Source organism: Equus caballus, chromosome 12 (genome assembly GCF_041296265.1).
Source record: "Equus caballus isolate H_3958 breed thoroughbred chromosome 12, TB-T2T, whole genome shotgun sequence".
Classification (NCBI taxonomy): Eukaryota; Metazoa; Chordata; class Mammalia; order Perissodactyla; family Equidae; genus Equus; species Equus caballus.
In genome coordinates, this window is record NC_091695.1 from 12,108,394 (window position 1) to 12,122,833 (window position 14,440).

At 38.5% G+C, this 14,440-nt stretch overlaps 1 long non-coding RNA gene across 2 annotated transcripts in view; it reads left to right on the top strand.

The window, feature by feature from the left end:
• LOC111775905 (uncharacterized) overlaps positions 1–13,432 on the top strand; it is a 17,137-nt gene extending 3,705 nt beyond the window's left edge. Inside the window, exons 2-3 of one of the 2 annotated variants that reach the window (XR_002811882.2) lie at positions 8,670–8,771; positions 13,352–13,432. This is a non-coding gene — a long non-coding RNA (uncharacterized lncRNA). Of the gene's footprint in view, positions 1–8,669; positions 8,772–9,011; positions 10,287–13,351 lie in introns of those variants that run through there. The other variant, XR_011423868.1, reaches the window with a different exon arrangement.
• The last annotated feature ends 1,008 nt before the right edge of the window (positions 13,433–14,440 follow it).

Genomic DNA, 14,440 nt, shown 5'->3' on the forward strand with positions numbered 1-14,440 from the left:
CTCTTTATCCATGTGTTTGTTTATCTTCCACATATGAGTGAAATCATGAAGTATTTTTCTTTCTCTGTCTGGCTTATTTCACTTAACATCATACCCTGGAGGTCCATCTATGTTGTTGGAAATGGGACAATTTTGACTTTTTTTTTCTTTTTATTAAGATTATGATAGTTTACAACCTTGTGAAATTTCAGTTGTACATTATTGTTAGTCATGTTGTAGGTGCACCACTTCACCCTTTAAATTTTGTCTTTTTTTCTGGCTGAGTAGTATTCCATTGTATGTATACACCACATCTTCTTTATCCAATCATCAGTTGATGGGCACTTGGGTTGCTTCCACATCTGGGCTATTGTGAATAACGCTGCAATGACCATAGGCATGCATAAATCTCTTTGGATCATTGATTTCAAGTTCTTTGGATAAATACCTGGTAGTGAGATAGCTGGATTGTATGGTATTTCTATTTTTAATATTTTGAGAAATTTCCATACTGTTTTCCATCCTAGCTGCACCAGTTTGCATTCCCACCGGCAGTGTACGAGGGTTCCCTTTCCTCCACATCCTCTCCAACATTTATTGTTTTTTGTCCCGGTAATTATAGCCATTCTGACTGGTGTAAGGTGATATCTCATTGTAGTTTTGGTTCACATTTCCCTAATAATTAGTGATGTTGAATATTGTTTCATGGGTCTGTTGGCCAGCTGTGTATCTTCTTTGGAAAAATGTCCATTCATATTCTCTTCTGGTTTTTTGATCAGGTTGTTTCTTTGTTGTTGAGTTGTATGAGTTCTTTATATATTTTAGAAATTGGGGCTGGTGCCGTGGCCGAGTGGTTGGGTTTGCACACTCCACTGCAGGCAGCCCAGTATTTCGTTGGTTCGAATCCTGGGCGTGGACGTGGATCTGCTCGTCAGGCCATGCTGGGGCAGCATCCCACATGCCACAACTTGAAGGACCACAATGAAGAATATACAACTGTGGACTGGGGGGCTTTGGGGAAAAAAAGGAAAAAAATTAAAAATCTTAAAAAAAAAAGAAATTAACCCCTTATTGGATATATGATTTGCAAATATTTTCTCCCAATTGGTGAGTTATCATTTCGTTTTGTTCATGGTTTCCTTTGCCTTGCAGATGCTTTTCAGTCTGATGAAAATTTTTTTTTTCTTTTATTCTTTTCTTTTTTTTTTTTTCTTTTGTTTCCCTTGCCCAAGTAGGCATGGTATTTGAAAACATACTGCTAAGCCCAATGTCAAAGAGTGTATTACCTATATTTCCTTCTAGGAGTTTTATTGTTTCAGGTCGTACATTCAAGTTGTTAATCCATTTTGAGTTAAGTTTTGTGCATGGCAAAAGATAATGGTCTACTTTCATTCTTTTGCATGTGGCTGTCCTGTTTTCCCAACACCATTTAGTGAAGAGACTTTCCTTTCTCTATTGTATGTTCTTGGCTCCTTTGTCGAAGATTAGCTGTGCGTAGATATGTGGTTTTGTTTCTGGGCTTTCAATTCTGTCCCATTGATCTGTGTGCCTGTTTTGTACCAGTACCATGCTGTTTTGATTACCATAGCTTTGGAGCATATTTTGAAGTCAGGAATTGTGATGTCTCCAGCTTTGTTCTTTTTTCCCAGGGTTGCTTTGGCTCTTCAAGGTCTTTGGTTGTTCCACATGAATTTTAGGATTCTTTGTTCTATTTCTGTGAAGAATGTCATTAGGATTCTGATGGGGATTGCACTGAATCTGTGGATTGCTTTAGGAAGTATGGACATTTTAACTACGTTTATTCTTCTAACCCATGAGCACAGAATATCTTTCTATTTCTTCATGTCTTCTTCAATTTCTTTCAATAATGTCTTATAGTTTTCAGTGTGTAGGTCTTTCACCTCTTTGGTTAAGTTTATTTGTAGACATTTTATTCTTTTTGTTGCAGTTGTAAATGAGATTGTATTCTTGAGTTCTCTTTCTGCTAGTTTGTTGTTAGTGTATAGAACTGCAACTGATTTCTTTCTTTTTTTTAATTGAGTTCATAAAAGTTTACATCGATGTGAGATTTCAGCTGTACATTATTTCTTGTCTGTCACCACACAAGTGCTCCCCTTCACCCCCTGTGCCCATCCCCCACCCCCTTTCCCCAGGTGACCACTGAACTGTTTTCTTTGTCCATGTGCTACTTTATATTCCACATATGAGAGAAATCATCTTGTGTTTGTCTTTCTCAGTCTGGCTTATTTCTTTTAGCATAATTCCCTCCAGGTCCTTCCACGTTATTGCAAATGGGATGAATTTGTCTTTTTTACAGCTGAGTAGTATTCTATTGTATATACATATACCACATCTTTATCAAATCATCTGTTGATGGGCACTTGGATTGTTTCCATGTCTTGGCTATTAAGAATAGTGCTGCAGTGAACATAGGGATGCATGTGTTATACTTTGGATTGTTCGTTTCAAATTGTTTGGGTAGACACCCAGTAATGGGACAGTTGGGTCGTATGGTAGTTCTATTTTTAGCTTTTTGAGGAATCTCCATACTGTTTTCCATAGTGACTGCACCAGTTTGCATTCTCACCAGTAGTGTATGAGGGTTCCCTTCTCTCCACCACCTCTCCAACATTTGTTATTTTTAGTCTGTGTGATTATAGCCATTTTAACAGGCGTAAGGTGGTATTTTAGTATAGTTTTGCTTTCCATTTCCCTGATGATAAGTGATGTTGAACATCTTTGCATGTGCCTGTTGGCCAGCTGTATATCTTCTTTGGAAAAATATCTGTTCATATCCTCTGCCCATTTTTTGATCAGGTTGTTTTTTATTGTTCACTTGTGAGTTCCTTATATATTATGGAGATTAACCCCTTGTCAGATATATGATTTGCAAATATTTTCTTCCAATTGGTGGATGGTCTCTTCATTTTGACTCTAATTTCTTTTGCCTTGCAGAAGCTCTTTAGTCTGATGAACTCCCACTTGTTTACTTTTTCTTTTGTTTCCCTTGTCTGAGAAGACATGGTATTCGAAAAGATAATTTTTAGTTTGATATCAAAGAGTGTACTACCTATATTAATTTCCAGGAGTTTTATAGTTTCAGGACTTATTTTCAAGTCTTTGATCTATTTTGAGTCTATTTTTGTGTATGGTGTGAGATAATGGTCTACCTTCATTCTTTTTTTTTTTTTTTTTTGAAGATTTTATTTTTTCCCTTTTTCTCCCCAAAGCCCCCCGGTACATAGTTGTATATTCTTCATTGCAGGTCCTTCTAGTTGTGGCATGTGGGACGCTGCCTCAGCGTGGTCTGACAAGCAGTGCCATGTCCGCGCCCAGGATTCGAACCAACGAAACACTGGGCCGCCTGCAGCAGAGCGCGCGAACTTAACCACTCGGCCACGGGGCCAGCCCCCTACCTTCATTTTGAATGTGGCTGTCCAGTTTTCCCAATACCATATATTGAAGTATTGAAGAGAATGTCTTTTCTCCATTGTATGTTCTTGGCACCTTTGTTGGAGATTAGCTGTCTGTGTACATGTGCTTTTATTTCTGGGCTTTCAGTTCTGTTCCATTGATCTGTGTGTCTGTTTTTGTACCAGTACCATGCTGTTTTGATCACTATGGCTTTGTAGTACATTTTGAAGTCAGAGATTGTGATACTTTGAGCTTTATTCTTTTATCTCAAGATTGCCTTAGCAATTCGGGGTCTTTGCTTGCCCCATATGAATTTTAGGATTCTTTGCTCTATTTCCATGAATAATGTCATTGGGATTCTGATTGGAATTGCACTGAATATGTGGATTGCTTTGGGTAGTATGGACATTTTAACTATGTTTATTCTTCCACTCCATGTGTATGGAATCTCTTTACATCTGTTTATGTTTTTATCAATTTCTTTCAGTAATGTCTTATGGTTTTCTTTGCATAAGTCCTTCACCTCCTTGGTTAAATTTCTTCCTAGGTACTTTATTCTTTTAGTTGCGATTGCAAATGGAATTGTATTCTTGAGTTCTCTTTCTGTAAGTTTGTTATTAGAGTATAGAAAAGCAACTGATTTTTGTAAGTTGATTTTGTACCCTGTAACTTTACTGTAGTTGTTAATTATTTCTATTAGTTTTCTGATGGATTCTTTGGGGTGTTCTATGTATAAGATCATGTCATCTACAAACAGAGAGTTTCACTTCTTCACTCCCTATTTGGATTCCTTTTATTCCTTTCTCTTGCCTAATTGCTCTGGCCAAAACCTCCAGTACTATGTTGAATAAGAGTGGTAATAGTGGACATCCTTGTCTTGTTCTTGTTCTCAGGGGGATGGCATTCAGTTTTTGCCCATTGAATATGATGTTGGCTATGGGTTTGTCATATATGGCCTTTATTACGTTGAGGTAATTTCCTTCTATCCCCAGTTTGTTAAGAGTTTTTATCATAAATGGCTATTGGATCTTGTCAAATGCTTTCTCTGCATCTATTGAGATGATCCTGTGGTTTTTATTCCTCAGTTTGTTGATGTGGTGTATCATGTTGATTGATTTGTGGATGTTGAACCATCCCTGTGTCCCTGGTATGAATCCCACTTGATCATGATGTATGATCCTTTTGATGTATTGCTGCATTCGGGTTGCCAAAATTTTGTTGAGGATTTTTGCGCCTATGTTCATCAGCGATATTGGCCTGTAGTTCTCCTTTTTCGTGGTGTCCTTGTCAGGGTTTGGTATCAGTGTGATGTTGGCCTCGTAGAATGTGTTAGGAAGTGTTCCATCTTCCCTAATTTTTTGGAATAGCTTGAGAAGAATAGGTGTTAAATCTTCTGTGAAAGTTTGGTAGAATTCCCCAGGAAAGCCATCTGGTCCTGGGGTTTTATACTTTGGGACGCTTTTGATTCCTGTTTCAATTTCTTTCCTTGTGATTGGTCTATTCAGATTCTTTGTTTCTTCTTCTTTTTTGTTTTCCCCAAACCGCCCCCCCCCCCGTACACAGTTGTATATCTTAGTTGCAGGTCCTTCTAGTTGTGGGATGTGGGACCGCGCCTCAACGTGGCCTAACGAGCGGTGCCATGTCCTCGCCCAGGAGCGCGCGGACTTAACCACTTGGCCACGGAGCCGGCCCTTGTTTTTTCTTGATTCAGCTTTGGGAGGTTGTAAAAGTCTAAGAATTTGTCCATTTCCTCTAGATTATCTGTTTTATTGGCATATAGTTTTTCATAGTATTCTCTTATAATCCGTTGTATTTCTCTATTGTTTTTTTATTTTTTGAGGAAGATTAGCCCTGAGCTATCATCTGTGCCAATCTTCCTCTATTCTATTTTTTATTTTTAAAATTTTTTCTTCTCAGGGCCGGCCCCATGGCCCAGTGGTTAAGTTCGTGTGCTCTGTTGCAGGTGGCCCAGTGTTTTGTCGGTTCAAATCCTGGGCGTGGACATGGCACCACCCATTGAGCTACGCTGAGGTGGCGTCCCACATGCCACAACTAGAAGGACCCACAACTAAGAATGTACAACTATGTACCTGGGGACTTTGGGGAGAAAAAGGTAAAAAATAGAATCTTTAAAAAAAAATTTTTTTCTTCTCCCCAAAGTCCCCCAGTACATAGTTGTATATTCTAGTTGTAGGCCCTTTCTGGTAATGCTATGTGGGAGGTTGCCTCAGCATGGCTTGGTGAGCAGTGCTAGGTCTGTGCCCATGATCCGAACTGGTGAAACCCTGGGCTGGTGAAGTGGAGCGTGTGAACTTAACCACCTGGGCACAAGACCAGCCCCTATCTCCCTCTATTTTATATGTGGGATGTCTGCCACAGCGTGGCTTGATAAGCAGTGTGTAGGTCTGTGCCTGGGATGTGAACTGGTGAACCCTGGGCCACTGAAGTGGAGCGTGCAATCTTAATTGCTACACCACCAGGCTGGCCCTGAAATGCAAGTCATGTGAGTTGATTTTGTACCCTGCAACTTTGCTGTAGTTACTGATTATTTCTAATAGTTTTCTGATGGATTCCTTAGGGTTTTCTGTATGTAGAATCATGTCATCTGCAAACAGTGAGAGTTTCACTTCTTCCTTTCCAATTTGGATTCCTTTTATTCCTTTTTCTTGCCTAATTGCTCTGGCCAAAACCTCTAGTACTATGTTGAATAGGAGTGGTGAGAGTGGGCACCCTTGTCTTGTTCCTGTTCTCAGAGGGATGGCTTTCAGTTTTTCCCCACTGAATATGATGTTGGCTGTGGGTTTGTCATATATGCCCTTAATCATGTTGAGATACTTTCCTTCTATACCCATTTTATTTAGAGTTTTTATCACAAATGAATGTTAGATCTTGTCAAATTAGATTAGCCAACATTTTGACTCTTTCATTGCTTTTTTCCCCCAAAATGATCAGTATGCTGTTGGACAATTTCAGTGAGAACAAATGAAAGCTCTTGAGGCTGGCAGATAAAAACAAAAGTTTTAATGTAGAAGATAGAAAAGCTAGAAAGAAGACAGTTAAGCAGATCAACCTGACAGGATTGGAGCCCATACTCCCAGCTCAGAAAGACAGAGACCACGTAGCAGCAGAGAGTAAATGGCACTTAGAATTCTTCTTGCAGCAAAGAAAGAAAATGCTTCTGCGCTCATCTCCTACTTGGGCTTATTATACTTTAGCAATTACAAAAGTGGCTAAGCTTGCCTGTTGTATAAAAGATTTTCTTGTTTAAGAATATGTGTTTTGTCCTTTACTGCCTTGCCCATCCTTGGCCATTGGCCCAGTAGAGGCTCACGAAATTGAGGAAACACTTTGGACTCCCTGCCAGGTTATGCAGGACTCATTACAGTTCAGCTAGCTCTCAGATGTATTGACTACTTTTTGTTTGTCTCCTAATTAATCATTTTCCATCCCTAACTCTATTAATTCCTTGTATCTGCTTTCCTTGACTTTATTTGGTTGAGTTGTTTCTAACTTCTTAAGTTAAGTGCTGTATTCATTTTCTGTTGCTGCCATAGCAAATTGCCACAAACTTAGTGGCTTAAAACAACACAAATTTATTATCTCACAGTTCTGCAGGTCAGAAGTCCAGTAGGCTTGGCTGATTTCTCAACTCTGGGTTCCACAAGGCGGAATTCCTTGTTGGCAGAATTCAATTTTAGTTCTGGGTGGTTATAGGACTGAGGTTCCCGCTTCCTTGCTGGCTGTTGGCCAGGGCTTGTTCTCAGCTTCCTGAGGCAGTTAATATGCCCTGACTCAAGGCCCCCTACTCCGTCTTCAAAGCCGGCCATGATGGGTCAAGCCTTTCTCATGCTTCAGATATCTCTGCCCTCCTCTTCTAATGTCTTTTGCTTCTTCTTCTACCCCATCTCTCTCATGAACTCTTCTGCCTTCGTTCTGCTTTTAAGATGTTATGTGATGACACCGGGCGTACCTGGATAATCCAGAATAATCTATCTATTTTAAAGTCAGCTGATTAGTAACCTTAATTCCATCTGCAAAATCCTTTCATAGTAGTATGTAGATTAGTGTTCGATTAAGTAACCAGAAGATGGGACTCCTGGGGAGCCCTTTAGAATTCTGTCTACAAAGAATGCTTGCTTCATCCATTGTTACCCTTTCTTGTTCATTACTGTATTTGAGTATGAATTTCCATCTCAGCACTGCTTTAGCTCATAGATTTTCATACGTTCTTCAGCAATCAGCAATTTTGGTTTTGATTTCTTCTTTGACCAAAGATGTGTTTGAGAGAGCTTTTTGATTTCTCACTGGCAGTTTCTGTTTTTACTTCCCAGATAATATTATTCCTTACTAGTTTTATTGGTTTTTGTTCAGAGAATGTTGTCTTTTCTATCTACTTTTTTGGAGTTTTACTTATAAATTTATTAATTTGCTTTGTGACTAAATATATGAGTGATTTTTGTGAATGTTCCATGAGTGTTTGTAAAGGACGTGCATTTTATTTTTCAGGTTTTAGTGGGGTTTTGTGTGTGTTGTGTGTGTGTGTGTGTCTTAACTTAGTTTTTGTTCACTTGATCAAAGAAAAGTGAAATAAAATCTCCAATATTAATGTCTATCTGTCTAATTCTCCTTGCATTTCCTAGTCTTCTCTTTATGAATGTTGATACGTTATTTGGTATATAGACTTTGTGACTGTTAGAGCTTCCTTCTATATTATACCCTTTCAGATAGTTTGTCTTGTTAAATGCTTTTGATGGGGTTCAGGGCAGGCCACCTCAAGACGCACCACCCTGGTATGTGAGTTATTTCGAGCTGAAGACAATAAAGCCTCAGAAGACTCAGGAAGAACGTTTGACCTTCCCCTAATCTACCTAAAAGAATTTAACGTAGAAGGTCTGTTCCAGAAAGGAGCTAACACCATAAGATAGCTACAGTATGATGTAAAATAGGTGTGATAGAAAGGCACCAACGAGCCCATTTTTGGTGCAGTAAAACTTGTTAACAAACATTTGCATTCCCATCTCCATGTAAATTGTCTTCCTCTTCTCTAAAATCCCAAATCACTACCCCCAACATCCTCCTTGTCTTTAGCTGAAGATATTTAAACTAAGCTCTTTGGCCATGTGGCCGTGTTACCCAGTTTCCTGGGTTTCTCCCATGTATACATGTTAGAAAGCTTTGTTTGATTTTCTCTTGTTATTCTGTCTCATGTCACTTTAATTCTTAGGTCAGCCAGAAGGACCTAGAGTGGGTAAAGTAATTGTCTTCCTCCCCTACAGTTCGGCGACTTGGATGGGATAACATTTCACTGACTGGACTCTGCTCGCTCCTGGCCTACTTCAGCTGAGAGATCCTGGACCCCTGACAAGAGCCGGCAGGAGGTAAGAGTTCTTACCACGTCAGTCTCCTGGATCTCTGCCTTCAAGGTCCAGTGGAAGCAAGAGTGGTAGTTTTTTTCATTTTCTTGGTTTAGATTAGCAGGTGAAAATATTGGTGAAGCTAGATTCTTGGAGCCAACGACTCTAGGATTTGGTTTGAGTACCCATTGATTATTGATCCTTTTCCTCCCAGAGATAGTCACTATTTCTCCTTGTCCTTTTCTTTTTTGTCATTTGTCATAGACACAGGAATCTCTATAACCCTGGTTGGGAGTATGCTGAGGTGAAAGCTGATGCCAAGGGTCATCTTGGAAGCCAAAAAGCTGCAAATTTGGTGGTTGTGGGTGGAGCAGTTAAGAACCATTAGGGTGCTTGCCACCTCAAGAAGTCTCCCATGAAAGGATGAGTTGGTCATGGAATGAGGTGGATGACACAGATCCCCCTGTCAACTTCAAGAAAATGTCTGTGCAATGACAAGGTACTCTGTAAAGCACACATGATCCCCAACCTCATGGCACCTCCCTCCTAGGTATTAGTCTGGCTCCAAGAGATCCAAGGCTTAGCTAAAGCTGATAATGTGCATGTCAGATGAGGTTTTCTCTTTTGTCTTGTTCTATGTCTTGAGAGCTTGGCCTTGTGACCTTTCTAGTCTCCACCATCCAGAGGATGCATGTACCAGCATGCATCTTGGTGGTCAGTCAAGTAGACTGGGGTTCTGAGACGCACTCTCTTTGTCCTGCTATGTCCGCTCTCAGGGGAGTTTATCATAAGGGACCCCATTTGCTTTCATTAGGGGCCTTTGTCATCTCAACCTTTGTCGCTTATTGTGCAATGATGGCCTTTGCTTTCTTAGACTATTTTTGGGAGTGAACTTTCTGGATCTCTTTTGGGGATGCCTCTTGCATCCATGGTTAAGCTTATTGGTATGAGTCACTGTTAAGGTCCTACTCATCAATGTGGCCAGATGATGGATCATTTAAATCGGAAAAACTTGGGGCTGGCCCCATGGCAGAGTGGTTAAATTCGCGTGCTCTGCTGCAGGTGGCCCAGTGTTTCATTGGTTCGAATCCTGGGCGCGGACATGGCACTGCTCATCAAATCACGCTGAGGCAGCATCCCACATGCCACAACTAGAAGGACCCACAACGAAGAATATACAACTATGTACTGGGGGGCTTTGGGGATAAAAAGGAAAATAAATAAATAAATAAATAATTAAATTGGAAAAACTTCTAAATTGGAAAAACAAATATTGTGAGAGCTCTCATCCTAATTGTTTTATTGATACCTATGAAAAGGCCAAATTAAAACAGGAAATAGAGATCTGGCCCTGTGGCTAAGTGGTTAAGTTTGTGTACTCTGCTTTGGTGGCCCAGGGTTCACCGGTTCAGATCCTGGGCATGGACCTAGATGGCTCATCAGGCCATGCTGAGGTGATGTCCCACATAGCACAACTGGAAGGACCCACAACTAGGATGTACAACTATGTACTTGGGGGCTTTGGGGAGAAAAAAAAAAGAGGAAGATTGGCAACAGATGTTAGCTTAGGGCCAATCTTCAAAAAAAAAAAAAAGGAAATAAAAAAATAATGACTAGCTTAACACCCTAACTCAGGCTACAATTAAATTGAGAAAATGTAAATGTATAAATATTCATAAAATTATAAAGGTTGAAATGTTTGAGCTAATTTTATATAAAGAGGTTATATCAACTTTGTCTGAGTATGTTTTAAAATATCTGACTGGGAATGCTACCCCTGTCCAAAATTATAAGACCAAGACCTATTGATAAAGTCCTAATGAAAGCTGTGATTAGAGGTATAAGAGTTGATGAAAATCAGATGAAATTTTGTAGAAAATTGATATATTTAGGGGCTTTATGTGTAGTGATTGCCTCTGTTTTTGCATGATTATATTGTAGATTGTATTGTGGGGATAAACATTGTGACTCACTGGGGAAGGTTTCCCCTGCCTGATCGTAAGACAGCGTATAAATCTGCCCTTCAGACAATGGTAATTAAACTTACAAAAGGGAGGTCAGTAGGGCTGCCTGAGCCCACACAGTATGAGATAAAAACTAGGTATTAATTTGGCTCCAAGTATGAGATAAAAACTAGGTATTAATTTGGCTCCAAGTATGAGATAAGAACTAGAGACTAATATCGGGTGCTAATAAAAAAGATAATAAAACCTCCCCGCCCTGCAAGGTAAATTGGTCTAAGGTTAAATTGTACATTTAGAAAAGAAGGCCCTTTTTTAAATGCTTTGTGCAGACTTTTAGAGCTGTGGCACATTGTCCTAAAGTTTTAAAACAATAGCTATAAAGTCTTTGTGTATGTGTGTCTATATGTGTGTTATGTACGTGTGATATTTCACCTCCAGAGAGTATGGCCAAAAATCAAGAGCTCTGTTTAATTGGCTTATAAAGTAAGTGCTTACATTATTTCTAAATGTAATAGGAATTAACCCAAACGTCTTTCAAATTAACATGATATGAAATAATCTTTGGTAAATGAAAGCTTATTTAAGATTGTTGATTTGATGAAAATGGACATGTCCTTAACATAATCAACAATGGGTATGATGCAGACATGCACTCTGGGTTTACTAGTTAAATAAGCTCATGGTATCCCTGTCACAACTTTGTCAGCATAACAACTTAAAATGATAGCTGATTTTTCTAATATCTCATGAAGTTTTCTTAGATAATCTAAAGATAATTGTCAGGAACAAATAATTTAGATGTAAATAAGATAAGAGTTTAAACTTTTAACAATAATTATATTTTATGACACACATTTAATAACTTCCAAACTCTCTTTAGGAACTTGAAACTTTGAAGTTTTGCTCAATTAAATGATGGAAAATTCATTGAATATCTACATTATTTCTAAATAAGATAAAATTAGACATTAATTACTAAATATAAATTTACCTACTTTTGTCTTATTACAGAGAAACTAAAAAGTGTTTGGGTCTGTTGGCCCAATGTCTTGTGTTTTATTAAAAGATTGTACTATAAATAACACATTTCTAAAAATTATAAAAAGTATCTGTAAATTTGTCAAGCCACAGAATGCTAACATAAAAGACAGTTTGTAATTGCTTACTTCTTACTTTTTACTTAAAAATTAGGGTTTCTAAGGGTCAAAAATTCTAATAGGTGATTAAAGCTATGGGAAATTAATAAGAAAAACATTATTATTCAAGGAAAGTAAGATGTATTTTTTCAATAAAGAAGGTATAAAGAATGAAAATATTTTTGTTTGTTTTGTTAAGAAAGATAAATTTGTCCTAAACTATTAGAAGGGAAGAAAGAAAGCAAGGGACAAAAATCTAAATGTAAAAGAAAGTTATAGAAAGGTTGTGAAAAAAATTTATTTCTAAAGTTTTGTGCATGGTCAAGTTGGCTAAAATTAAAATGAATTTAATTAAGTAAATAAGTTTTTTTGGGGGGGAGATTAGCCCTGAGCTAACATCTGCCACCAATCCACCTCTTTTTGCTGAGGAAGACTAGCACTGAGCTAACATCCATACCCATCTTCCTCTACTTTATATGTGGGACGCCTACTACAGCATGGCTTGACAAGTGGTGCCATGTCTGCACCCGGGATCTGAACTGGCGAACCCTGGGCCACTGAAGTGGAACATGTGAAGTTAACTGCTGCACCACCAGGCCAGCCCCAGTAAATAAGTTTTAATATCAAAAGCAAGCTAATGCAAAATTAGAATTTATTTTTTTCCCTGTCTCTTAAAAGGATAATTTTCGAGGGCCAGCCTGGTGGCTCAAGGCTAATCTTCCTCAAAAAAAAAAAAAAGGATAATTTTCTTAAACTTTTAGTCTGCTTTTGGTAAAGAGATTATGAAAGTTTTTTTTTCTTTGAGTAGTCTACCAGAAGGGTAGGGATTTTGTGTTTTATCAAAGTAAATTTATATTGTATTTATAAGGTCTTTAACCACAGGTATTAAGGTTCTTCTTAACAGCTATTCTCTACATTGACCTAAAATTCTTTAATTGTTACCATGGTTAAGGTGATAACTAAACGTTGTTTCTTAGGGACCTATGATATTGTGTGGGTAAATGTTATTGATGTAAATGTTTTAAAAATTATATAACATTCCAGGGGCCAGCCCCATGGCCGAGTGGTTAAGTTCACACACTCCACTTCAGCAGCCCAGAGTTTTGCCAGTTCAGATGCTAGGTATGGACATGGCACTGCTCACCAGGCCATGCTGAGGTGGCATCCCACATGCCACAACTGGAGGGACCCACAACTATAATGTACAACTGTGTGCTGGTGGGATTTGGGGAGAGGAAGCAGGGGAAAAACAAACAAGATTGGCAACAGTTGTTAGCTCAGATGCCAATCTTTAAAAAATAAATAAATAAATAAAAAATTATATAACATTCCAAAAATTCTAATCTCTCCTGGTTGTCAGTCATAATTCTAGTTATTATCTTAAAGGGTTGAATGTCACAGAAATAAGCAAGGTTCTTTATTAATTGTCATTTTTAAGCCTTTTGTCATTTACAGACAGTTATTGTTTTATTCTGAGGCTTTTGAAAATATATTTCATTTTCAGAGAGATTCACAGAAGGGACTCTGACATTTACTCTGGAATGCAGCTTTCTGATAAAGTTTCAGATCATAAAACGGAATTGGGTAAGAAACTACAGAACTCTAATGGAGAAACTGATGACTTCATGAAACTGCTAAGAAAAGAGCAAGATCAAAAGTTGATTATATGGGGGCTGGCCCCATGGCTGAGTGGTTAGGTTCACATGCTCCACTTCAGTGGCCCAGGGTTTCACCAGTTCAGATCCTGGGTGTGGACCTGGCACTGCTCATCAAGCCATGCTGAGGTGGCATCCCACATAGCAGAGCCAGAAGGACCTATAACTAGAATACACAACAATGTACTGGGGGGTTTTGAGGAGAAGAAAAAAAAACGAAAAGAAGATTGGCAACAGATGTTAGCTCAGGTGCCAATCTTTAACAAAAAAAGAGTTGATATATATGAGACTGGAAGAACTGATGAAGATGATTATAAATCTTACGACTTTTCATTTGAAATGTTGCTGATTTTTTTAATGTTTTGTTTTTTTCAGATTTAAGGAAATGTTTTTCTCTTTTCTCTTAAGCTATGACTTATAGAAATTTGGTAAATTATACTTTTATAAACAGAATTGAAACATTTGTCTTTTTTCTCCCTAACTGATCCCTCCAGAATTTGGAAACTCTTAGTGAGTAAGTATTGTTATTTTCAGGGCAATATAGTTATGTGCATAAGTTCAGTTAGAATCTGTTCTCCTGGGGCCAGTCGGTGGCACAGCAGTTAAGTTCACACATTCCAGTTTGGCAGCCCGGGGTTCACCGGTTCAGATCCAGGGTGCGGACATGGCACCACTTGGCATGCCATGCTGTGCTAGGCGCCCCACATATAAAGTAGAGAAAGATGGGCATGGATGTTAGCCCAAGGCCAGTCTTCCTCAGCAAAAATAAAGAGGAGGATTGGCAGCAGATGTTAGCTCAGGCCTAATCTTCCTCAAAAAATTTTTTTTAAAAAATCTGTTCTCCTTATAACAGGACACAATTGGAAATATTGGTTATATTACCAAAGCTTTGACTGGAATGTCATATTTGAGAGAAACATACATAGACTCAGATATGA